This window comes from Falco cherrug, chromosome Z (genome assembly GCF_023634085.1).
Source record: "Falco cherrug isolate bFalChe1 chromosome Z, bFalChe1.pri, whole genome shotgun sequence".
Classification (NCBI taxonomy): domain Eukaryota; kingdom Metazoa; phylum Chordata; class Aves; order Falconiformes; family Falconidae; genus Falco; species Falco cherrug.
Genome location: NC_073720.1, coordinates 59,014,139 through 59,038,432, shown reverse-complemented (window position 1 = coordinate 59,038,432; position 24,294 = coordinate 59,014,139).

Genomic DNA, 24,294 nt, shown 5'->3' with positions numbered 1-24,294 from the left:
GCAAGTAAGTAGGAAAACATAAAGCCCCACTTCTCAAAAATTAAAACTTTCTAGCTCTAAATTGATTCTACCATTTTCACACACCTATCCCTCCATCAATACAAGAGAAAAAAATAAAAAAGTGAAAAAAAAAAAGATTGCTAAAAAAGATTTTTCATGTATTACAAACTGAAACAAAACTTTTCCTACTGGAGAGGGTAATGATCCAAAATCTCGCTGTTGTGTGGACTGTCTATTGCCATGCCATCACAAATAATTTCCTTTGTGTTCAAAATGTAAGACTAGAAACATGCTGGCCTGTATCTATAAAGTTTCAAAGGAAGTAGGAATGGACTTGAAATGCCATATAGGTATATCTATATTTGATAGTCTACATATGAACATCACCTAATCCAAATTTATAAAAAGTTCATAAAGAAAAGAAGGCAGTCATGCAGGTTCATTTTTGTTTTCAGCTTCCTGACAGCTCTGCCTGACTGCTTAGAAGCAATTGACATCACAAATAGCTTTCTAGGAACTGATCTTGAGAACCTAAAATTGAACTAGGTGGCAGGTCATCCAGTTCCTCTGTGACCCACCAGCTTTGAACATGTCTTCAAGTACACTCCATGGATAAAGGTTCTAAGGAAATACTAGCTAACTATTAAATCAAGGAACTATTATATCAGCTACAACTGGATCTTGCCTTATCAGTATCACATCAGGACACAGCTCATAGATTGCTCTACCAAGACTGAAAGTTACTGTGGACAGAGATTGAGAATATATTGCCAAATATATCTGCAGTCTTTGACACAGCAGATCACAGGAGTATCACTCCTACATGACCCATTTATCAGGAGCAGACAAGCCAGTAATACAAACTCTCAACACAATTAAAGAAGTAAAAACTAGAATGGATACCTCACCTCTAAAGCTTTTCCATAGTACTTAAAATAGTGCCACACCGCCTCCAGCTACAAGAGAGAAGCAGGATACACAAAGAAGATGTCACTTCAAATCACAACTTTATGATGATAGTGCTCAGCTGTGCACCAATTATTGTTAGCTTCCAATAAAAAAAATCATTAGTAATCAGGTGCCTAAAACAATTTAAAATGGTGGCAAGAGAATCGGATTTCAGCCAGGGAAACAGAAAATTAATGGGGTTTTAGGAAAACTAGGGTTTTTCTTAAATTTTCTGAGACAAATTTTATTCTATAATACCTATGAGAGTTTACTATAACACTGTAAAATAGCAGTGATTATCACTAAGGGCTTGTAGGAGATGAGGTGCCAGCTAGAGAAAGCAGAATATAATACTGTCTGTAATGAGGGGACCAGAGCAAGATATACATTAGTGTAACTTTATACATATGAAAAAGTCACTAGGGCAATGTGGTGGGTTGCCCTTAGCTGGTGCCCACCAAGCCACTTGACCAATCCCCTCCTCAAGTAGACAGGAGAAAAAAAAAAAAATATGAAAAACTCATGGGTCAAGATAAGGGCAGGGACATTACTCACCAATTACCATCACAGGCAAAACAGATTTGACTTGAGGAAATTAATTTAATTTATTGCCAATCAAATCCAAGTAGGACAATGAGAAATAAAAACAGATCTGAAACCATCTTCCTCTCACTCCTCACTTCTCCCCGGCTCAATTTCACTCTCAGCTTCTCCCGCTAAGCAGTGCAGGGGGATGTGGAATAGGGTTCTGGTCAGCTCATAGCACTTTGTCGTTCCTACCTCCTCACGCTCTTCCCCTGCTCCAGTATCACAACCCTCCCATGGGATACAGTCCTCCATGAACTTGTCTAGCGTGTGTCCTTGCCATGGCCTGCAGTTTTTCACAAACTGTTCCAGCAGGGGTCCTTTGCATGGGTTGCAGTCATTCAGGAACAGACTGTTCCAGTGTGGGTCCCTTGCGGTGCCACAGCTCCTGCCAAGAGCCTGCTCCAGCATAGGTTCTTCATGGGTTCACAGAGTCCTTCAGGTCACATCCATATGCTCTGGTGTGGGCACTCCACTGCCTGTGGGATGGATATCTGCTCTACTGTGGAACTCCATGGGCTGCAAGGGAACCACCTGCTTCACTATGGTCTTCACCGTGGGCTGCAGGGGAAGCTCTGCTCAAGCCCCTGGAGCACCTCCTGCCCCTCCTTGGCTCTGCATAGTTGTTTCGCTCACCTGGTCTCACTCTTCTTTTCTGGCTACTGTTGCACAGCAGTTTTTTGCCCTTTCTTAAATATGCTACTCCAGAGGTGCTACCAGGGTCACTGGTTGGCTCAGCTTTGGCTAGTGCTGGGTCCACCTTGGAGAAGCCTGGCACTGGCTTCATCTAACATGAGGGTAGCTTGAGACATATTCCCACAGAAGCCACCCTTGTAGACCCCCGGTACCGAAACCTTGCCACATAAATCAAAAGCAGGCAGGAAGCTAAGAATCTAACCGCAGGAATGAGTTTGCCAAGAATTTGAAATTTTCAAGAAAAAAATAGTGTTATTCCTGCTTTATGTCCTATTCTAATAAGGTAAAAACTCTTTTAGCTAGAGGGGATTTAGGATATGTTTTACACTTTTTTCTTTTCTCTCTCTCTTTTTTTTTTTTTTTTTTAATGTAGAGTCATCTAGGTGAACTTACTCTAAAGTAAGCACAAGATTTAAATACCTACATAATTTCATAGAAAATATTAATATTACAGCTATTTGGAAGAGGCTAAGTACTTTGAGAAAGAGGGTTAAAATTAAGAACTCTTTTTATAAGATTGAGAAATTATCTAAAAAAATGCATTGGGTGATGGTAAGTGCTTGTTTTGTACTGATAAATGCATAGGATGCACTATCAACATAGCCTGGAGAGTAACTGACTGTAACCGTTTTTCAAAAAGCTACCTACAAGCTATAAAAGAGTAAATCATCAACATAAACCATGTTACAGCAGAAAGAAAAAAAAAAGAAAGAAACAAGCCAACCAACAAACAAACAAAACAAACCAGCCGCAGTAGTTTTGGTGTACTAAGGAAAAATATGTCTGCAGCATGAATAACATAATCTTTTTCTATTCAGTATATATTAGCTAGAGTATCTGGTTTAAATGGCTCTGGCCTTTAAAAAATACATGTATTAGTGAAGACAACCCAATGAAGAGAAACAAAAATGATCAGAGGTTCACTAAAAGTTGTATAAGGAAAAAAAAAATAGGTTGTAGCTAAATAGCTTCAGATTTCCTTAGTCAGACACTAACAAAAAATGATCTTTTAAGATCTTCTTCAATGCAAATTGGTCTGATGCTAAAATAGGCCTAATTTCTATTCACTGCTGTTGTCAAAGTGTCAAGACCTTTAACATAATTTGTCTATGAATAGAGAAAATCTGTTGGAAGAATGAAATAATTTTAATTTAAAAAGAAACTGCTTTGAAGAACTAACTATGACATTTCTTTCATTTTCCAGAGCAAGTAAATAGTCCTCACAATAGCCAAGTGGCCCAAAGCACTGGATTCTTATTTGAAACTTCTTTAAGCACGGTCAAATAAGGAGACTAATTTTCATTTAACTTCCACTGTATTCCTCTGCTTCCAGTTTGATGGGTAACTTTAATCTTTCTCCTATGCAGGCAATCCTGCCACCCTCAGGTTAGATGGCTGTAGGTCGGTGCCTCTGAATGTGTGTCAAGGTTATGCACAAATTCCAGCTGGTACAACTGGTATATGTCACCTTCTCCATATTCCAGCAATCATGAACACATCAGGTTCTGTTCCCTTCAATTAAGATCAGCTTTCTTTGTCAATACAAGGCCTAATTTTTAAGTAATTAATAGATGAGTCTGGCTACTTTTAAGACTGACTTTCCGACCTTTAAATGCGTTTAACAGATGGTGTTGTTTTTTTTTTTTTTTTTCCCTAAGACAATGCAGGTCACTGAGCCAGAATGAAGTATATAACAGAGAAGGGTGGAAAATTTTCTTACAAGTTTAAACACAGGAGGAGAAAAAAGACTTCAAACAGTGGTCAGGAAAGTTCAGCTAAGACTTCCATGGGTAATGGCATGTATGTCTCCTCTTCTGCTTCCTCCCCAGATACCCTACCATAAGCAAGGACACAATTAACAATAGAGGGAAAGGAGATTCAGGTTTTGTTTTTTATATGAAATTCTTACATAAAGCAAATTCAGCTGGGCATTAGACGGATAGCTAGATAGATGTCCCTTTGGCTCCTGAGCACTGCATCAAATGGGAGGACAGGAGCTCTCATGAACTAGAGATAATCTTGACACATTTGCTGTGCAGTAATTAATCCTCCATTTAGCAGCATGATCCACTGTTCAAAGTACATAATGTAACAGCGATAAAGAACAGGGACTTTTGTAAATTGAATGTATAAAAGTAAAAGAAAGGAAGAGAACAATAAATTGTGTACTTCTGTAACTCACATATTCTGTAAATGCTGTATCAAATGTAAAGGAAAAAAATAATTAACTCTCAAAATTTATTTTAGATGCTGACATGCATTGTTCAAAAATAATGCCGTTAGTCGTGTGATTGCAGCCATTCACCCTGCTTCCTATACCCACTGCTGAAAAGCAAGAACAGCAAATTAGACTTGCTGTGTACATTGTATTTTTTCTGTAGCATTGTCTATAAGCTTGATAAACAAAGTTTTCCTCAGGCATAATATATGTCCTCACTGTTGTGAAGAAACTGAGTAAAGTTGTAGTTGCTCCACAGTAACTGAGAGCAGAATTTAGTTTGTTGTCTTTCCAGTCCTTAAAAATAATATTCCAAGGGGGATCAAATTTACGACAATAGAATGGCAGTCATGACAGTTTGGCTGCTCTTCAGTTTGTTTGTTGTTCTGAGTCATCGCTCTGTAGACTCCTCAAGTCCAGAGGGAGAAAAAGAATATGCTTTAATGGTTTCTTTCTCTCTACACCCCAGCATTTTAAGAGAAGGCCTAAAACTGATTCAAAAAAGTTTTCGAGGTAGCTGGAAGAGCTAGTCGTTACATTTAACGATTGCATGTGTAAGCATGTTTGATGAAATGAAGAAGAAACCCCATTTATTTTTATCCTTTATAAATATGTCTTGAAAAACATGAGTATAAGAATTTGTTTGTTGAGAGAAATTCTAGGAACTGGATGCTCTGACTGTGTCAGTGAAGAGTATGTAAGACTAAAGAAGTAATATTATGTTTCCACAGTTTGCTCAGCATATAGCAGTTACTTTCATCTGGAAAAGGTTATTGTGAATTTTGCTTAACAGTGCGAGCACTCATCTCAGTGGGAAAATACTCAAGTTTCTGGAAATACGTTAGGTTGATTGGCCTATTTTTCTTAGGTCCCTATATGACATTTAAGGATAGATCTGGTAGGGGAACTTTTCTGCCAGTATACTACTGGCTGAGGTTAGATTAGGGGTCTGTGTGAGAAGAGGTTTGGGTAGCAGCTTGATCAGAAGAAGATCAAAAATGAGCACCTTTTCTAGGAAAGGCTTATGTCATCCCTTCCTGATGCTGAAATATAAAGAGAAGTGTAAATCAGTTCTTCCTGATTTCTGTAGTTAATCCATAGGTAGATAACATAGGTTACACTACTAAAGACACCCATTTTGGGGTATAACTTGTAGCCCACGGGCTGCGCAATAGAAACACATTTTTGTGCATAAAGATTAAAGCCTCCGCTGTAGCTGAATCTCTACCACATTCTGTTTGCTTCAGATTTCCTGCTGTATTCATATGTTGTCCCCTAGCTTTCCCATGTAAGAAACTAGGGGGGACCAGCACACAGAGTGAAGTGTTCCAGTGACAATACTACCTTGCTATGGTTTTGGTCCGTGCCAGGCAATATTGTGGACTGCTTTTGAGGACAGTAGGGTCAGATGCCATTCCCAGTACACAATGTAGATGACAGCACACTGGTTCAGGTGGGGGAAGGAGTTTAATGACCTTGTAACTGTAATATATAGTCTGTGTAGGAGGCAGATCAAACTAGCTCCATAACCCTTCCTCAATTTAATTTCAGAACTAATTACTTTTTTTTATCCAAATACAACCCTGAGCAAACCAACACACAGGCCATGTGAATAAATAGGAGACCTGCAAATAAAATGGGGAGATACTGGGCATCCCAGAAGAATATTGTTGTTTAGAACAACGTTCACTGCCCTCACCGGGCACACTCAGACACATACTAAGTGGAGTGCTGTAAGAACGATCAAATGAAGGTATGGAGGACCAGACTGAAAAACCAAGCATTTTTTAAGGACCTTAGCACCAAAGTGCATGTCAATGATGTATATCAGCATATAGATCTCAAAAAATGTTAAAAAATCTGAGAATTACCCAGAATGGAAATCGAACTGAGATTCAGGCAGTAGCATCAGTCCACAATAAAGAACACTCTGAGCACTTATGAGTATAGCTACATAGATGATTTTCCTCAAGAAATTACATTGTAAGTCCTTTCTTTCAGATTGTGATTGCTAAATTAGAAACTGTTTTCTGCCACACGTCTTCCTTTATTTTGAGTCTAGATACTTGAGAACCCCCTGGAACCTCAAAAATTTGTGTAATTTTCTCCATTGTTGAAGGGAGTTCAAATTTTCCTTTGAGATAAAAATCCTTAACTACACTGCTATAGGCTATAGATAGGGTCCATACTTTAGCCTTTTCTGTTAGACACATGTCCATATGAGAAAACCCAGACTGATCAGGACAACAGAAGTTCTCCCTCTAGCCCATTAATAAACCACTTGTAAAAAAAGAATATTGAATCTTCTCTGTACTTTCAGACTTCTTATGTATTTTACTCAAGGACCATTTAACTTAAAATATGCTATGGTGAACAAGATCACTGTGTTGGACCTGCATGAAGGGTGCTCAGAGAATTCTGACAGAGGACAGCATCATTTCTAGATTGTGGCCTAGCTATGTATGAGTGAAATACTGAGGTTTACTCTACCCAGAACAGGCAGATCTACAGATGGTTGGAAATGCAAGCCTAGACACCTGACAAACCACAGCATAGCCAAAGTACAGCACCTGTGGAGTTAAGGCAATTTCAGGTTTAGATTTATGTGTCCCTTTATGACCTGCAAGTCCTTTATGGATAAATCTCTATTCATCAGATAATCCCATTACTTGCAGCAGATGTGTTGGTGTGGTATAAGAAATTATCCAATACAAGAAAGTCCTAACTTGGTATTTACCTTTTTTCATAGATACTCTTATGTTGTATGTAATACATAATTTCTTATCAATACCGTCACATCAGTTAATAGTACTATTTTTTTGCAGAGGAGTTGTTCTTGTTTACATATCTCACAGCTGGAGAAACTCTAATTCATAACATGTCTAAATTCTGCAGAAAAAACTGAAAATTTGTGCAATATAGAGACATTTGAATTTTCTACTGAATTTTCTCAATGAATTCAGTATATTGTCACATACAGAAAAACAGTAAAAGAAGGTGAAATAATGAAGTGAATTATCTGGACAAGAGAGATTCTACTTAGACAGAAAATTTGGATTCAAACCATGCTTTTCTCCAAATTCATAAGAAATGGTTAAAGGCAGCAATTTGTTTTCCTACTTGTAACAATGACATATCTGTATGTACTGCCAAAACCAGAAAAAAGAGTATTTTCTGATGCCTCTTTTAAGATGACAGCACACTACCTACTCTCTATTTCATTATTGAAGGTGGCCATGTTCCAAGTAGGTGTTGCACACACATTATTTCAATTGAAAAATATATAAAGCTCAATTATGATTTAATACCAAAAATAATAAACAAAACCCTAAGTAATGCTTAATAAACAAAATTTTGGAATATAATGGAAAGTCCAATAAACACATAATATAAATCACATTTTGAAAGCAAAAACTGATTGGCTGACAATGGCAAAATAATCAGTGGAAATGTTTGTCAGGAGAAATAATAAGCATGTTTACATTAGCCCTTTTAAAATACCTTGTTAGCACAATGGGTTTCATTTTATAGCAGCCAACTAAAGGCTACTGGGTAACGTACTGGAAGGCTTTGTAATAAAATTTCTAGTTGAATCATCTGTTGATAATTAACTGTTTCCAATCACAGGACCATATTTAAATTCTATGTTTTGTGTTACTTACTTCTTAGAGACTTTTCATGTGTTCTTATCCTTTGTTCTTTTAACTTTTCTCCTTTTCTCTTTTTGACTCTCTTCTCTTTATTCAAGAATTGCTGTGATACGTACCGCTAGACCTGCCAGTAAAATTTTAGGCCTATCCCCTAATGTTGTGGATTTCTGCTGTAATAAAACAATCTATTTTCCTTTGTGGGGGTGTGGGGGGGGGTAGGATGTTTCAATTCAAGTATCATGCCAGCTACAAATGCACAGATTATTTAACTGTTCTTACTGTTATGCTGACAACCTGTGGGTAAAATGAAGTCCACATCTCCTGTGCAAAGCCTAGTTTTCTAATTAAGCATGGCTTCTTTATACAGTGCAGCAGCTAAGATCAAATCTGCAGTAATGACAAACTATTAGAACTTTCATATACACCCCAAATCATATTTAAGAAGGTTCCACGCCTGAGGATTGGACAGTAAATTAAGGGATTGCTTCAATACCAGATAGATATAGGACTTGAGGGCTTATCTTAGCTTTGATAATAAAAATGTTATTCATGCATTTCCAGACTCTTTAGGCTTCCATGTAACTCACAATGAAAACAGGAAGCATTCAATACAGACATAGAGACATGTAAAGTTAAAGGATGAAAGAACTTTTGCTTATTTTTACAAGAGCCTTGCATCTGCTATAGAAAATAAAGCACTTACTATTCTTCACTAGTTTGTTTGTTGGTTTGGTTTTTTTGTTGTTGTTTTTTTTTTTTTTTCTTTAAAAAGCCAAGCTACTATGTATTGGTGAAGAAGTGCTTCATTAGTAGCCCCCATTCTGGTCTTTCTGGCAAAAGGTTTCAATTCACCTATCTCCAAGTTAAGTAATTTGAACTTTACATAAATTGCAGAAAATTACTCAGAGATGTCCTTGTACATCATGTAAGTGGTGTAATAGGAGTTTAAGCTATGTCAATGAGACAGAAAACAGTTGGCATTTTCTATGAATAATTCTGTCCTTCACAGTACTGATTACTCCTGTGCTGCTTTGCTTACTGTCCTTGTTCAGCTGCTGCACTTTTCACCTCTCGACTAGGTTCATTTTGAGCAACTGCTACATCAGTTCTTGTGTGCCAGAAGCGTGCTGTGTGATAGCTCTCAGGCATGCAAAAATGTTTGCAGAAGATCTAAAAAAGATATAAGGGAAAATGCTTCACAAGAATGTTCTTGCATTTCACTCCTAGATTTTATAAATATAACTTTTATAAGTATGTCAATGAGTTCTGCTGTCAGTAGAAGTGCAGGGTGTGATTTTCTTAGCAACACTGAAAATCAAATTATTCATATATATATGAGTGGGACACTAGATGTCAAATTTCAATCTGATGGAGCTATAAATAGATTTTCATCTATATTTGTACAGGATTCCAGACCAGCCTTAAACCATATCCACCCAAAAAGCAAATAAATCCCTTACTTATGTTTTCATAATACTGACTAAATCACCTTTTTCTTTATTTAGCCATGCATCAAAGAAAAGGGGCTTGTTAATTTGTGGACACTGTTGTGTAAAATATGTGACTTTTCCTTCCAGAATTCCAACATAAGGCTGAGAAATATTGTCAGCAAGTGGCAGTCAGTGTGATAGTTTTTTCCCTTATTTGTAGTTTTATGGGATTCAGGATACGTTGCACCAACTTTAGACATCTCAGAAGAGCTCCATTGGCAGAAGCTGAATGCTAAGCAGTGTTAGAAAATGAAACTTTTTTGGTTTAGTTGTCACCCAAAACTCAGATTCCCCAGCCATTTTAGAAAATGTAAGTATGCTTTGTTTCTATCAGCCTTTCCTTAGTGTTTCTTTTCTGTCTTTGTTGTTGTTACCATAGAGACTGGAGGCGCAACGTAGGGTTTTAACATACAAGAATCACTGTTTTCTTGCCAGGTAAACTTCTATAATTGCTTATCTCTTCTTTACCACTAGAGTTGCGGCCCTTCAAGCTCCTGCTTCATTTTTCCATATGTTTTACCCATGTGGTTTCAATAGGAGGAAAACAAATATTCTCATGGCAGTTAAGCTTCTTTTTGCTTCATTCACCCTCAGTTCTTTCAGTTCAAGTCACCATTTTCAGTGGGACCATCCTGAGCCACTTCACTAAGCAATGACAATAAGGAAATATGAAAGGGAAAAGGAGGGAGAAGGGGAAGGAAGGAAGAGAGACACAGAGAAACATAGACTGAAAGAGAGAAAGGAGGAAAGGAGAGAAAAAGAGAAGTCTTGTAATTTTAAGGACATTTTCACAGCAAGAAGCTGTCCAATCCAGACAAAAAAAAAAAATTAAAATTTCCTCACATAGTAGTTAAATTGTTTTACTTAGGGAAAAGTTCACTTTTTCACTGAGTTGCTGATGCAGATTTAAAATGCAATTTAGTTATTTAAATTCCAAAGTTTGGTTTGGTTTTCAAGACCAGTGTCTGCTAACTACCCAGAATATATGTTTTTCAGGTAAAGAGGACAGCTTTCTCCAGCCTATTGTTCTTGCGGTAAAAAAAAAAAAATAAACACACAAATAAAATTCTAATACTGTGTTTCTCTTAGCAAGAATATGTTACCAATTCAGAAATACAGGAACAGGATTTTGCAGAAAAAAGTAATGTTTTTTTGCAGAAAAAGGTTTGTGAAAGAACTACATGCAAAAAAGCCCAAACCATAAGTAGCTTTAATAGTAAAATGAATCCACAAAAATACTAAAAGTGTAAGTTTGTAATTATATCCATATTCTTCTTTCAAATCACCTGTATATAGAAATATTTTTCTTCTTTCTCATAGCATGACTCAGATGTAAAAATGCGCTATTCCACTGCTTCCACTGCTTCCATTTACATGACTCTAAAATAGCAACAAACAAGGATAATTACCATACTTGGGTGTTCTGTGTCCTTAAAAAGTTTTTCTCATCACATTTTTCTGCAGGTCAACGGTGATAGCAGCGTGTTCTCACCTAGCCTCTTTCACTGCAGACTGACACAAATGAGTGTTTCATCTTCCCTATTTCTTGATGTGTTCAGATATTACACCTTTCTTTTGTTTCATTCTGCAGAGAAATTCTTATCTATGATTCTGCTCTTTGATCCTATGGTGATATCAAGACTTACAGAGATGCCATTTGAGCTGTTCCACATTGTTACCCCAAATCTGGGTTCTTCACACAATGTGAAAGAGCTGATTCACACAGTCCAGATATTTGTTGATTCCATGTATGCACAGAGATGAGTGCTAGGTGGTAAATCCACAAATCTAGCACTCCTCTTAACGCATAGTAAAACTTGTTATACCTTTGAAGAATTGCTTACAATTACATATAGTCACAATTATTTTCATTGGTTCTTTTGAGCCTCATCTTCATTGAAAGGTACAACATTCTTCTTTTTCACTGCACATGTTCTGTGAGAAGGGGGCTTTGTTAGCTGGGGGACTCACTTTTTCGAGGGTGAATCTTTTAGTATGCTAATGAGGATAGCTCACACCTAGTTCAAGTAATTTTCTGTTTAGTCTCATGAACCACTTGATTTTCCTTTAGTTTCTCTTGTTGTGCCCCAGCTTGACATATTTATTCCATCTCCCAAGGCTATGTTTTGTTAACTGTTTATAAGGATTTCACTAACATCCTCGGTTTTTCAAATTCTTTCTTGTTTTTCACTATAAATATTAATTCCACCCCACCCCGCCTCTTTGTCTTTTTTAAAGTAAGTTAGTCTTCTATTAAATCCTCCCTTTGAAACTGTATAAGGGAAGAATTTATATTTTTCCTTTACATTAGTTTCATCTTTTCATTAATTGGTCCACCCAAGTTCAAACAACATCTCCATGAATATTGAATTAATACCTATATACTTACAAATATTGGAACTCTTACAATCACAATGTGTATCACTTTCTTTAACCATGAACTTAAATCTGATACCAAAGAGGTCAGTCATTTTCATGTTTCAGTAAAGCCAATAGTAATGTCATTCTTTTGTATCTCAGTGTTAGATATTCTATTGTTTTGGTATACTCACACACACCCCCTTAGATGCGAACAGCATGTCAGTCTAATTTACCTGTTCCTTTTGGGGCTGGAAGATTAGGGGTAGTTATTTTCCATTCCTGTTCTTTTGTTCCTCATCTTATATTAAAGGATGTTTTTGTCCATAATTACACATTAGAAAGGTGTTCCTCTTTCTGAAGCTTCTGGAAAGTGTGTATGGATCCAGCAATTGATTCCATTTGCTGTTTGTATTTTTTTCTTTAGTAGTTTAAAAATGCATCTTTTCCTTCCAAGAATTCTTTAATGGCTACCTGTCAGGGTTCCTGCATTGTCCTATCACTATAACTAAGCAAAGAATGGCAGTTTCTAGTACTATTTCTCATTACCAGAAAATTATTTTTTCTCGATGCACTGCATTACTACTACTATTCTTTTTACTTCTTCTTATTATTATTAGCATGCAATAATACAAAATTCATCCTTAAGTACAATCTAATTCAAGATTTGGGTTTACAGAATTCTTTGTACAGTTTATCAGATCTCAGTAAATTTTAATTTACAGTCTCCAGTTTGTTTTGTGGTCTATTGTTCTGTTATAGGTACTGTATTCACCTGGGTATAACGTATCCAGGAGTCAACTCCTTCTAATTTCAGTGCTGTGTTGGCAGTCAGTAAAACAGTATATGGTCCCTTCCACTCTTCTTTTAGTGGTTCATCTTTCTGACTTTTGAGGTAAACTACATCTCCTGATTGAAACAGATTTACTGACAGATCCAAAGGTAAAGGAGCTCTTGGATTAGCATGTCTGTGTGAGGAGCATAAGGTTCGCGACAGAGAAACTAAATACCGCCTTAATATTTCACCTTTAATATGCATTTGGTCATTTTGTGATTAGGTTATTATTTGGATCTAATTTCCCATATAAAATTCAAATGGGTTTACCTCTTCCTTTGTTCTAGGGGCAATCCTAATTCTCATTAGGGCCACAGGTAATGCCTCAGTCCATTTCATATGACTTTCCTGGCACAAAATTTGTCTCTTTAATTCTTTTTTTTCTATTTTCCTGCTAGATTGTGATCTCCAAGGGGTGTGCAAATCCCATTTAAACTGAAGGAATTTGGACACTCCTTGGACTATCTCTGTGGCAAAATGGGGTCTACTGTCAGAGAACAATCTTTCTGGAATACCAAATCTAGGAATTATTTATTTTGATATTGCATTAACAACTTCTCTCCACTGATTGGTATGGCAAGGGAAAGTTTCCGGCTGTCCTGAAAAGGTATCTACTAAAACAAGCAAATACTTACACTGACCGCACCTTGGTAACTCAGAAAAGCGTATTTGCCAGTGTTCCTTAGAACCAATTCCTCTCTTTACATCTCCTGCCAGTGGTTCCTTTTGGATTTTGGGCTTATTCATACAGCATGTCTAGCACTTCTTCACAGTGATGTCTGCAAGGGTCTGCATTTTTGGCTTCACGGCATATCTTTTGATACTGTCTACCAAGGTTTCTGTTCCCAAATGGGTTTCATGATGCATTTGCCACATGAGTTTCTCTATCATTTTCATAGATATTAATATTTGATGATCAGGTATCACCCACCATCCTTTAGAATTTTTGGAACATTTTACTATTTCAGACAATTTATCTTCCTTTTCTGTATATTCTGGTAACACCAAACCCATTTTTCTTTCAGGTATCAGTGCTCCTAATATTGATCCTTTATTGCCACTCTTCCTGCTGCTGCATCTGCTCATCGATTTCCCAAGATTATGTTCTTGTTCTGGAAGAGGCAGTAGGGTGGCAGGGTTCAGGAAGGTTTAAAGATCAGTGTCATCTTGTTGCAGCAGCATGGCTAGAAGAGATCCAGTGATGTCCTTTTTGTTCTAGAACAGTTGTTACTGCATAGGGTACTAAGACATTTGGGTGTCCTAAGTTGATACTCAATTAGCAATGCTAGGGCAGCAACAGCTCACAGGCAAGCAGGCCAGCCTTTACCTACTTCATTTAATTGTTTTGAAAAGTAAGAAACTGGCCACTTCCAATCACCAAGTGTCTGATTTAACACCCCCAATGTCACCTGCTGTCTTTCACATCTTCCGTCAGTTTTATATTTACCTTGCCATGACTCCAGTTCCTTTGCCAATACGTTACCAAATATAGTGAGGTTGGTCCTGAAACCTTGTGGGAGCACAGTCCAGTGTAACTGCACTTTTTTTCTGGTGTTTGGGTTCTCCCATTCAAAGGCAAAGAGGGTCTGACTCTGCCTAGCAACAGATATGAAGAAAAAAGCTGCTTTCAAATCCAGAACTGTAAATAAAAATCTGTCTTAAGTGGTGCTCAAAAGCATATAATGGTTGTGGCACCACAGGATGAACATCTACAGTGATTCAATTTACTTCCCTTAAATCCTGGACCAACCTGTGCTCATGAGTATTGGGTTTCACAGAAAATATAGAAGTATTATACTCAGATTGTCATTCTTGTAACAGTCTGTTTCTACGAAGGTGCTAATTGCTGATTCCAACCTTTTCCTAGCTTCCATTTTGATAGGGTATTGTCTTTTCCTTACCAGTTTTGCCTCAGGTTTTGACTCAGTTTAAATAGGAGATACATTCTTTGCTTTCCCTCATTTCTTAGGTACCCCAAACAAAGCAATTATCCCATTCAATACGAAGTTCAGAATGTTGGCATCAGCCTTCTCAAAAGTTTTATCTGTCAGCAAGCAAATTTGTGCTTCCCAGGCTGCATCAGGTGGGATGGGGAGGTGTAGAGAATTCTCAGAGACAGTTATATGAGCATTCATTTTGCATAATAAGTCTGGGCTGGGGGCTGGGCCGGGGGGGGGGCGGGGGGGGAGGGTAGGCATTCTGGCATATATAGACATTCATGACTAAATTTAGTATTTCCAATTGTGTATTCCACAGGTTTTAAGAACAGCTGTTTTGTTTGTTTTCCTGTTGCCCCAGCAGTTGGCATTGTCATTTTACGTAAAGATCCTTTACAACTAGTAATTACCAAATAATTTGCTCCACTATCTATCAAAAAAAATCAATAACCCCATTCCACAACTTCACTGGACCCAGGTCATCAGCTGAGGAAACTTAATTTTCTCCCCTACAGTCCCCTGACACAGTCTTTCCCCACCAGGTAGGATACTCGGTCTTCCAATGTCCTTATATTTTGCTTACAGCACACTGGTTCAGGCCAAAGGGTGTTTGACCTTGCGGATTTCTTCCCAGCCCCATTCCTATTCTTTCTCTTCCCCTCTGTTACCTGTAGCAGTCTCAGTTATAGCTGCTGTCAGTAGAGATGCTTTTTTTCCCTTTCTCTCCTCTCAGTTGTTATACACTTCATATGCTATTTCTATCAACTGCAAGACCAACAGTTCATATTGATATTTCTATCAAGTGCAACTCCTGCCCTCTCAGCCTTCTGCAACTTTTTTTTATACCTTGTGGAGATTTTCCCATTAACATTATGTTAAGCATTTTCTGATTAGCTTCCTCATCTGGATTTAACTCTGTCTACTTTGGCTACCTCACAGCTTCTCATAGAAAACTGATGGACTTTCTTTAGCACCCTGTTTTTGAAAAGCTGGTACGTTCCAGCAAGATTTTCCTGATAAGACCTGACAGATTGCTTCCAGTTCAAATCAGAGGTAGCAAATTTCACATGTACAAAAACTGGTAAGCCCTCCACCCCCAATGCTCGTCTCAGAGCAGTCCTGCTAGAAACAGGACTAAAGTTTTCATCACTCATCTGTCTTTTTGTTTTCTCTTACCCCCACTCCCCCCACAAGAAGTATCTTATGAGTCTTCCTACATTTGTATCATGTAAAGGCTGGGCTGCGGCAACCAGCAATTGTACATCCTCTGGTTCCTTCCCTCACAACATACAGTCCCAATATTTTTGCAATTGTCTCCACATACACTCTCTTTTCCAGCACATACGGCATTTACACTTTTATTTTTTTTAAAAAAAGTTTTTTTAAGTTTACACTTTTTCTGAATATATAATTATCTATACAAAGTCATAAAGGTATCAGCATAAAGTACATTTCACAGCCCCAACTGGTGACAAAACAACATCAATTGTAATATAGTATTGCATTTGTAAAGACCCATTTTTCAGCCACGGTTCATCATCACCTAATTTATAATTTGGCCACTAGTGGTTACAATAGTGTTGCAATTTTTCTGTAGTTAAGAGATCTGCTCCAAACTTATTCCAGTGTTTCAGGATGCAACCCAGAAGACTGCACAGGGAAACTTCTTTGGAAGCAGCCATATCCTTATTACACACAATTCCACTTAACCCAAATTTTCATACACTTGGCTCTGATCCTCTGTCAGCAAAGACAATGTACATACCTCTTTTCCTGTTATGCTTCTACCTGTGTCCTGGTTTCAGCTGATATAGAGTTAATTTTCTTCTCAGTAGCTGGTGCAGTGCTATTGTTTGGATTTGCTGTGAGAACAAATGTTGACAGCACACTGACGTTTTTGTTTTTTGGCTGTGGCTGGGTAGTTCATACTCAGTCAAGGACTTCTCAGTATCTCAGGCCCTGCCAGCGAGAGGGCTGGAGTGGCACGGGAAACTGGGAGGGGACACAGCCAGGACAGGTGACCCAAACTACCAAAGGGATATTCAATACCATGGGACATCATGCTCAGCAAATAAAGCCGGGGGAAGAAGAAAGAAAGGGGGGACATTTGATGTTATGGTGTTCGTCTTCCCAAGTAACCATTAGGTGTGATAGAGCCTTGCTTTCCTGGGGATGGTTGAACACCTGCCTGCCCATGGGAAGTGGTGAATGAATTCCTGGTTTTGCTTTGCTTGTGTGTGTGGCTTTTGCTTTAGCTATTAAACTGTCTTTGTCTCAACCCACGAGTTTTGCACTTTGAGTCTTCCAATCCTCTGCCCCATCCCACTGTGGGCAGGGAGTGAGCAAGTGGCTGCGTGGTGCTTGACTGCAGGCCAGGGTTAAACCATGACAATATTGAACCTTACAGCCCTCAGTCTTACTGTTATGAACATTCTAAGCACAATTTATCCAAAGGAATAATGGCAGCTACTTACCAATTCTGTGATCCCGTTGCCTCCAGTACAAATATGTCTAAAGTCACTGCACCTTTGAGTCACAGTCCAGCCGTGGAGAGGGGCCAGAGGAGTCTTCGATCAACAGGTCAATGCACACAGGAATCCTGCTCAGTCCATGTTCTCCTTGTTGGGAGCAGTAAGACCATCTGGGCAAGACCTTATGGCAGTTCCATCCAGTTTGCCAAACTGTTATCCCAAGGTACAGCATTCTTTTTTACTGCAAGTGTTCTGTGGGGAGAGGGCTTTGTTAGTAGGACTCTCTTTGCTCCAGGGTGGATCTTTTAGCATGCTAATTAGCATAGTTCACAAAAGGTTCACCTTATTTTCTGTTTAGTCTCATGAACCATTTGAGTCTCCTTGAGCTTAGCTTGTTGTGTCCCAACTTGACATATTTATGGTGTCTGTTCCTTCTCCCAAGGCCATGTTTTGTTAACTTTATTTATATATGTATATATAAAACTTTACAAGGTTTTAACTAACATCCTGTTTTTCAGATTCTTTCTTGTTTTTCAGTACGGATATTTACTTGACTCCTCCCCCCTTTTTATTTTTTAAAGGAAATAATTCTTGTATAAACAGCAAAGATTAACACCAATAACCAACCACCTTGCCATTAGTGAAGGTAACAGCAGGGAGTCTGTTAAGGCTCTATGTCCTGTGTCACAGCTTGGTTCTATAACCAGTTTTGGATGATCAAGTGATCATGATAAATTTCTAATGTTGGTATAGGATGTACTTTCAGCAATACCTCCATACGTGCCCATGTAAATTTCAGTATATACTTTTTCAGCATGACATCTGCATTTACATTTCACAGAGTGTCTTAGGCATGCTGGTGATTTTCATATGAACAATTAATCTGTGCAAAGTGCACAGGCTTCAAACAATACTCATGATAACAAGCATTATATTTTGTATTCACAAAACTCATCATATTGACAGCTTCATGTGATTCTCCAGATTGCTATTTCACTTGAACGTCCATTCTCCTCACACACCATTAAAATAGAAACAATTTATTGCCCTCTATTACCCTCTGACTGCCTTTTCTGTCCTACCTTCTTCCTTTCACCCAATCAATCCTGTTCATATCCCTGAGTGCACATACAGTTTCTACATCCTAATGATTTTTCCCATTTTCTCAAGTTGCTGGTCTATCACCCCATCTCACCTCCTGATCCATTCAGCTCTCCCCACTTTGTCACCAAACTTCTTTGTTCTTTTCAACCACAACTATCTTGGTCAAATTCATTCAGGTCTGATAGAACTAAAAAAAGGCCAGATAGAACTAAAGTAACAGTAATGACAAAATTGGTTTTCTGCCCTTTTTGAATTTTATTGAGTGTAAAAGATAATGTATGGTTCCAGCTTCCAGCTGTGGTTTAAAAGCAATAAACTAGTGAAGTAACTCCCTTGCTAATGCATTCACATTCTGGTTCAAATACCCAAATATCCCCATGTAGCTGAAATGCTAATTCAATCACTTCAACTAAGATAAAATGATACAGTAAAAGAGTAGGTGGTTTACATAAGTCGTCTGCTTTACATTATATGGTCTAGCCAGTCTAATGTTAATTGAACACTCTGGTTTACAGAGTAAACAGGTAAGCCAAAAAGTTTCTCTGGGCAGAATGGGGTCCTTAGTCTCAGAAGATGTATCACCTTTTTTATCATTCTACTATGCACTGGAGTGTGCTGTTGAAAGCAGCACAAAGCCTTATTTACTATACTCCACAACAATAATAGATAGAGTTATATAGCATATGTCTTGAGGATAAATTGCTTCAATTATTTTATTCTGAAGGAACAATAAGAACCACACTGATGATGCTCAAGCAATAAGAACAACAGCATTATTTTATTCTTTAGACAATATCAGCTATGGTTCAAAAGTCTTTATACATTTAGAGTTTACCTATTCAGTTCAGGAGTTTAATTTCTGCCCTTACACACCAGATTACTATTTGCCTTCTTCATGAAGTGAATAGCCTTAAAAAAAATACACAACCTACCTAAATAGATAGCTGTATAAATAGGCACTTTCTGACAATGCTAGCTTAAAGAAGGCCAGTGAAGGCGTATTACACTTGGCCTTTATTCCTCCATAAGTGAAATATCAGAATCAAAGTTTTTACATTATGTATACAGAAAGTTTGTAAACAGACATAAAAGAGGAGAGAAGTATCTGGCAGAGTTTACACAGGCACAAAAAAAGTAAGTATGAGTGACACACTGAAACAAAATGTTCCTATCAGTACCCTGGGAACAGGTGAAAACTGATGAATATCATGGTGGCTTAGCAAAAGCAAGCCTACCCACCTAACCAGGGGAATATACTCCTACTAGTGACACATGTATTCAGAGGGATAAGAAGGCTTTTCAACAGTTTCAACTTCCTCAGCAGGGAGGAGGGACTTTGATGGAATCCGATTTTGGAAAATCTTCTCTCTTTGTGGTTAGAGAACATCAAAACTTTTTACTATCACAAGACGGCTCATAAATTGGAGTTATAGTAATGCATGTGTATATAGCTGTACTGTGACTGTAGCCTTGGATTGCCTTCATCTATTTAACTTCTAGGTATAGCTTTTGTTATGCTTCACAAACAAGAGATCTGATTCCTCAGAATAATATATATTGGCACATAAAATGCCAAAGTCAGTAGAAGCAGTGGAGACCAGCAAATAAAGCTGAATCTTTGAAAAGCAGGACAAAAGTAAAAAGGAAAGTCATAAAACATAAAATGTAAGTAGTTTTATACAACATCAGGCACAGATCTTGATCATTCTCATGAAAAACACTCAGAAAACTGTATTTATTATTCCACATAGCAATAAATAATGCCAGTTATTTTGCTTACATAATGCTTCCTCAATTATTATTAGGGGCTGATGAACTTCTAAAGCTTTCAGATCAAAGACCCACTTCATTGTCATTGTGTTAGCTCAGCTACAAAAGCTACATGGAAACAGCTTAAGGTGTTTCAGGAAGAGGTATGACTTCAAGGCAGAAAACGGTCTGACAGCTCCAACATCTCTCCATGAAGAAGACTAGCAAAAAACTTAATTTGTGACTTCTTTTATATAACGTGAGCAGTTATAGAAACAGCAAAGGACAAAGTGAGGATATTATTAGACTGAAAAACAGAGGAAAACATCATAACAAAATTGGGAGAGAACCAAGGAGTAATGAACACGGGAAAGAATGAAACATATGGTTGAATCTATTTTTGTTGCCCAAAGGGCTCAGATGAAGATGAGGCTGTGATGGCTTATGTGTGATCCTGTGCTCCATCAACAGAGTCTGTCAGCGCAGGACTTTGCATTCATTTCTGCAAAGCTGGCGGTGGAAGCCCTTGTGATTAAATATCTTTAGCCTGAGTCTGGTGTTAAAAAAGTAAAAAAGAATAGCTGCCTTCTATGTCAGTTTTGGCTGCTTGTTCTGTAGTTAGGCAGGAGTAGGAGATAATAATAATACTAGACAAATAAATTCATTTGTAAGAGTAACAAGGGAAAGATACATTTTGTCCTGTTGGGAAAGCTTATTGCTAAATTTCAATTTGTTTTAGAAGAATGATATTTAAGTTTCAAATGTTCAGTGTTTTCCAGGGTAAGAAAGGTTGGGATTTTTTTCTTCTGTTAGACTAATAAAAAAGACTTGTTGCTGCTTTGCTAGGTTAGAATTTAAGCAAATGTTAAAATTGCTTAAGAAGGTACTAATGATCTTCATTTATAATTCTAAAAAAGTGTTAATACAGGTGTGATTTAGATTACATATTTAGTAAAATCTGCAAGATTTATATACTTCACAAGGTTAATTTTGCATCTGGAGAATCGGAAGACTGCAACACGGAAGACTGCAACAGGTGTCTCTGAAGGTGCTGTATGTACAACACTTTCTCTTTTACATGCTGTTCTGCAGCTGCACACTTCACACATCCATATTCTGTGCCAATAGCTTTTTGTCTCGTGTAGGTATAGCTCACCTCACAGAAAAATATACAAGAAATAATTGGGAAGTGGATGATCTGAACTCTCTGCAATTTTAAGTAGGATTCATATGATTTCTAATTGATGTCTAACTGCAGTAAGGTAGTGTGGTTTAACCCAGCTGCAACCAAGCACCACGCAGCCAATTACTCAATCCTTCTCACTCAGAGCAATGGGGAGGAGAATCGGAAAGGAATTTAAAACTCAAGGGTTGAGATAAGAACAACTTAATAATTTAAACAGAATAAAGAGGTAAGAACAACAATAATAATAACAATAATAACAAAATGGAAAGGTGGGGAAAAAAGGGTGAAGCAAAAGCCGTGCACGCAAGCAAAGCAAAGCAAGGAATTCATTCACTGCTTCCCATGGGCAGGCAGGTGTTTGGCTATTGCCAGCAAAGCCGGGCTCCATCATGTGTAACCGTTACTCGGGAAGACAAATGCCATAATGCCAAATGTCTCCTCCTTCCTTCTTCTTCCCCCAGTTTATATACTCAGCATGCCGTCATATGGTATGGAATATCACTTTGGCTAGCTTGTGTCACCTGTCCTGGCTGTGTCCCCTCCCAGTTTCCAGTGCCCCTCCAGCCCTCTCACTGGCAGGGCCCAAGGAACTGAAAAGTCCTTGATTTAGTATAAACATCACCCAGCAACAACTAAAACATCAGTGTCCTACCAACACTGTTCTCACATCAGAGCCAAAACACAGCACTACACTAGCTACTAAGAAGAAAATTAACTCTGTCCCAGCTGAAATCAGGACATTATCCACCCCTTATTCCATACCATTTAATCATGCCACACTCTCCAATACAACCTCATTACCCACCATCACCCTTCCCATCCTTTGACATAATATGCAGACATCATTCTCCTAGTCTATGCACCACCACTGTAAAAATGTCTATAAAATGTCCACAAAATGTCCATTGAGTTCATTTAGTCCATGAACACGATCTCTTAAGGCGGTCACTCAGGAGAGGAGAGGCTGTGTTGTATGGGGTTATCAGGCATCAAAGCCAGCTCAGGTCGGGTCACCGCTGCACTTGCAGTGCTTCTTGTAAGGCTTGTCCTCCAATCATTCAGGTGGTTACTGCTGTAGTCATTCCTATAACGTGAAACTCAAATCATGGGTTACTACAATTTAAAGGTATATCCATTACAAACTCCACCCTGGTCCCTTCGGACCAGCCCATAGGGTTTAACATTCCAATGAACTCCTCCCCTTGCCCCTGCTCCGGCTTGGGCTTCTCCACAGACTGCAACCTGTTCCAAGTGGAGCCTCAGCTATGAGCCACAGTCTCTCCAGGGTATACCTGCTGTGGCATAGAATCATCCACAGCCACAGTCACTTTGAGGTGCACCTGTTCCAACATGGCCTTATCCATGGGCCATCCCCATAAACCTGCTCCAATGTGGCCTTACCCACAGCCACAGTCCCTTCAAAAGTAAATCAGCTCCAGCATGGCCTTATCCCTGGCTGCCTCCAGGGTTGTACCTGCTCTGTCTTGGGCTTATCCATGGCCACACACTTTGAGGTGCTCCAGCATGACCTCATGCACAGCCACTGATGCTTCAAGGTGTACTGCTGCAACACAGACTTATCTGCAGCCACAGATGCTTCGAGGTGTACCTTCTCTAACATGGGCCTGCCCTTGGGACACAATTCCTTCAGAGGCATACCTGCTGCAGCTCTGAGATATACCTGCTCAGGCATGGACTTATTTGTGGCTACAGGAGCTTTGGGGTGTCCTGCTCCCACGAGGATTCATCCACAGGTCACAGACCCTTTGACTCGAGTTCACACTGGAGTTCCAGCCTGTCCAGTACAGCAGCACAGAAACAGCAGCGATGCCCTGGCCACATGCCAACCCCCGTGCATCGCCATGGCTGTTACCAGAATGTTCCAGGGCACAGGACGGTAAGATGATAAGCAGTACAGCAAGCAGCAAAAGCAAGAAGCAGCCACTAACAAACACTAGAGTCTAATACACAGTAAGGTAAGCAAGACCCATGGTAAGGACAGAAACCTGCCACTTAATAGCTAAACAGCAATAACAGTTATAAATCCAAACTAGCACATTCCAGTCAAATCTGTTGTTATCTCGAACTCTTTGTGCCCCATGTTGGGCTCCAAAAACGGATGTCGTGGTTTAACCCCGGCCAGCAACCAAGCACCACACAGCCAGTTGCTCACTTCCCCTCACTCAGAGGGATGGGGAGGAGAATCAGAAAGGAATGTAAACTCAAGGATTGAGATAAGAACAATTTAATAATTTAAACAGAATAAAAAACAGCAAAAAGAAGAAACACTAAGAAGAAAATTAACTCTATCCCAGCTGAAACCAGGACAGGTAGATATAATAAATTTTAAAATATAAAAATGCCCAAGACCTATTTATTTGGTGAAATATGTTTAAACAACTAAAAAAAAAATATAATTCCTTCTCAGTAATACTGACCTTATATATAACCTATATTTAATAAACAGGCAGAGTTTGATTTTGCATTTCAAGCATGGAAAAATAGCTTACCTCAGGAATTAGGACACATAAAGGACAAGGGCAGATTAAACTGGTCATATTTATTTTTTTTTACCATTGTGTAGTATTGACAGTATTGAGGTTTTATTGATTCATTCTTATGTGTCCAACAACCTAAAATGTAATCTTTGTGTCTAATCATGTGATGCACTATTTCATCCACATAAAGCAAATGGACCATATGTTTGACTTTAAAATTAATTCATTATCATATGAATTAATGCTAAGTTTAAGTTTTGGACATAATATTCAGGAAGAGAGAAAAAATTGACATTGGACCCCTATTCTGTTGGAAAATTAAGAGCAGTCATGACCCAAGTGGTAGGTTATTTTGATTTAATTCCAAATGAAACCAGTGACTTGAATTTGCTTTAATAAATTCAAGGAATTGTTAAAGAAGACAAATCAGAACCAGACTCTGCTACCTTCAGCCATGCTGATTATGCATAACTCAACACATGAAAAGTATCAGAGCTTTTAATGCAACTGTTCATATAATAATTTTTTATTTAATCTGAATTAAGCAATGACACAGCTCTTGAGAGAGA